The 2,819-nt window shown below is 42.4% G+C and overlaps 1 pseudogene; it reads left to right on the top strand.

Annotated features, from left to right (window-relative positions):
- Positions 1-570: 570 nt before the first annotated feature.
- LOC108282819 lies at positions 571-2,217 on the top strand (annotated as a pseudogene).
- Positions 2,218-2,819: the final 602 nt, after the last annotated feature.

Below are 2,819 nucleotides of genomic sequence, written 5' to 3'. Positions count from 1 at the left end.
AGGTAGAATAAATCTCCAAAAGGAGTATTAGTCAAAATTAAACATTTGGGGCCTGGTGAGAATCATGTTCAAATTTTGCACGCTTGTTGGTTTTGTGTGTTATCTTGTTGAGGTTGTGGACATTCTTCTCTAACATGTGGCTCTCTTTCTGGTTTCCTTTCTGCAATGATTTTAAAACAGCTCACCAGCCTCCTCACTCCATGAAAAGCAAAGTCATTCACCATAGCATTACTATGCATTACAAAGTTGGTTGAAGATTTCTTACGGAGAAGAAAGCACATGTCCATATCAGAAAGAAACTCATACAAATTCGGAGGCATTTAGGCTCTTGCCTGGGTCTCTCTTTGGCTGTTAGTCATAGGGGCTTCTTCCCTCCCTTCCTTTTGTGTGTGCAGTGTTCATGGCCTCATGTCTGTTTCCTGGCTCATCTGTCTTCTTCCTAAATCTCTAGGATATCTGTCCTCTTTTTATGCTAATCACCTCAGCTCTGACTCAGCTCCAGGCTGTCATGCCAACCAGCCTTCCCCACAGTCAAAGAAAAAATGGAAAAGTAACTTTTGCTGCTGTACCATGGCATCCATGGGGACCCTGGCCTTTGATGAATTGGGCCTCTTTCCTAATCATCAAGGATCAGGATTGCAAGTCCCATCTTGTGGGACTTGAGGCCCTCAAGCCTCATATAATGGCAGCAAAGGCAGTAGGAAATACAATGAGAACATCACATGGACCAAATGGGCTTGATAAGATGATGGTGGATAAGGCTGGCAATGTAACTGTAACGAATGATGATGTCACCACTGTAAGCATGATGGATGTTGATCATCAGATTGCCAAACTGATGGTGGAACTGTTCAAGTCTCAAGATGATGAAATTGGAGATGGAACCACAGGAATGGTTGTCCTGGCTGGCGCCTTGTTAGAAGAAGCTCAGCAGTTGCTAGACTGAGGCATTCACCCAATCAGAGTAGCTGATGTCTATGAGTAGGCTGCCCACGTTGCTATTGAACACCTGGACAAGATCAGCAATAGCATCCTTGTTGACATAAAGGACACCAAACCCCTGATTCGGACTGCAAAAACCATGGTGGGCTCTGAAGTGGTCAACAGTTGTCACTGACAAATGGCGGAGATTGCTGTGAATGCCATCCTTACTGTAGCACACAGGGAACAGAGAGATGTTGACTTGGAGCTTATCAAAGTAGAAGGCAAAGTGGGCAGCAGGCTGGAGGACACTAAATTGATTAAGGGGGTGATTGTGGACAAGGATTTCAGTCAACCACAGATACTGAAAAAAGTGGAAGATGCTAAGGTTGCAATCTTCACATGTCCATTTGTGCAACCTAAACCAAAAACAAAGCATAAGCTGGATATGACCTCCGTAGAAGATTATAAATCCTTCAGAAACATGAAAAGGAGAAATTTGAAGAGATGATTCAACATATTAAAGAGACTGGTGCTAACCTAACAATTTGTCAGTGGGGCTTTGATGGTGAAGCAAATCACTTACTTCTTCAGAACAACTGGCCTGCAGTTCGCTGGGTAGGACGACCTGAAATTGAGCTGATTTCCATTGCAGCAGGAGGGTGCATCATCCCCAGGTTCTCAGAGCTCATGGCTGAGAAGCTGGGATTTTCTGGTCTTGTACAGGAAATCTCATTTGGGACAACTAAGGATAAAGTGCTGGTCATCAAGCAGTGTTAAGAACTCCAGAGTTGTAACAATTTTTATTAGAAGAAGAAATAAGATGATCATTGAGGAGGTGAAACAATCCCTTCCCTAAGCTTTGTGTGTCATCTGGAACCTCATCCACTATAATCATGTGGTGTACAGAGGAGGGGCTGCTGAGATATCCTATACGCTGGCAGTTAGCCAAGAGGCTGGTAAGTGCCCATCTTAGAACAGTACATCATGAGAGAGTTTGCCAAAGCGCTGGAGGTCATCACCACGGCCCTGTCTGAAAACAGTGGCATGAATCCCATCCAGACTACCACTGAAGTCCAAGCCAGACAAGTGAAGGAGATAAACCCTGCTGTTGACATTGATTGTTTGCACAAGAGGACAAATGATATGAAGCAACAGCATATCATAGAAAGCTTGATAGGCAAAAAACAGAAGGTATCTCTTGCAACACAAATGGTTAGAATGAGTTTGAAGATTGACGATATTTGTAAGCCTGGAGAATACTATGTAGTAAGATCCACTACTGTGATTAAATAAATGGATGTCTTGTGTCTACAGTTATGTTTATTATTACATCCTATTTCAGACACTGTAGATGCTATAATAAAAGTAGCTGTTTGGCAGCCATAGTTTCACTTGTTCAAAGCCATGTAATTGTGGGGGTACCATCTCAACATGCTTTTGTATTCATTACATTAAAGGAATCTCTTTAAACAAACAAAACACAAAAGAAAGAAAAAGTTACCAGGATCCACCTGCTTTCTAAGTCAATGAGAGATTGCACATTAAGGATAATAATGTCTTTGCCCAAATATTTCCCTGTCACATAAAGTTTGGACTCATGGAGAGATACAAGTAATTTAGCCTTAATACAGAAAATACAATCGGATGGAGGGTATTCTTCATATTCATAATCCATTCCCTTTCCCATTTCTTCAACAAATACCCCAAAGTTTCCCTTTGCTTCACAAACCCCTATTATGAACTGAATGTTTATGCCCCACCCAACCCTTAACTCCCAATGGGACTGTATTTGGAGATACTGTCTGTGAGGAGGTGATAAAGGTCAAATGAGGTCATAAGGTGGGGCCCTCATCCAACAGGGCTGGAGTCTCTGAATGAAGAAGAGACATCAAAGC

The sequence above is a fragment of the Cebus imitator genome, unplaced genomic scaffold (assembly GCF_001604975.1).
Source record: "Cebus imitator isolate Cc_AM_T3 unplaced genomic scaffold, Cebus_imitator-1.0 Scaffold252, whole genome shotgun sequence".
NCBI lineage: Eukaryota > Metazoa > Chordata > Mammalia > Primates > Cebidae > Cebus > Cebus imitator.
The sequence above is the reverse complement of the archived record's forward strand: the minus strand, read 5'-3'. Positions and strand labels throughout refer to the sequence as shown.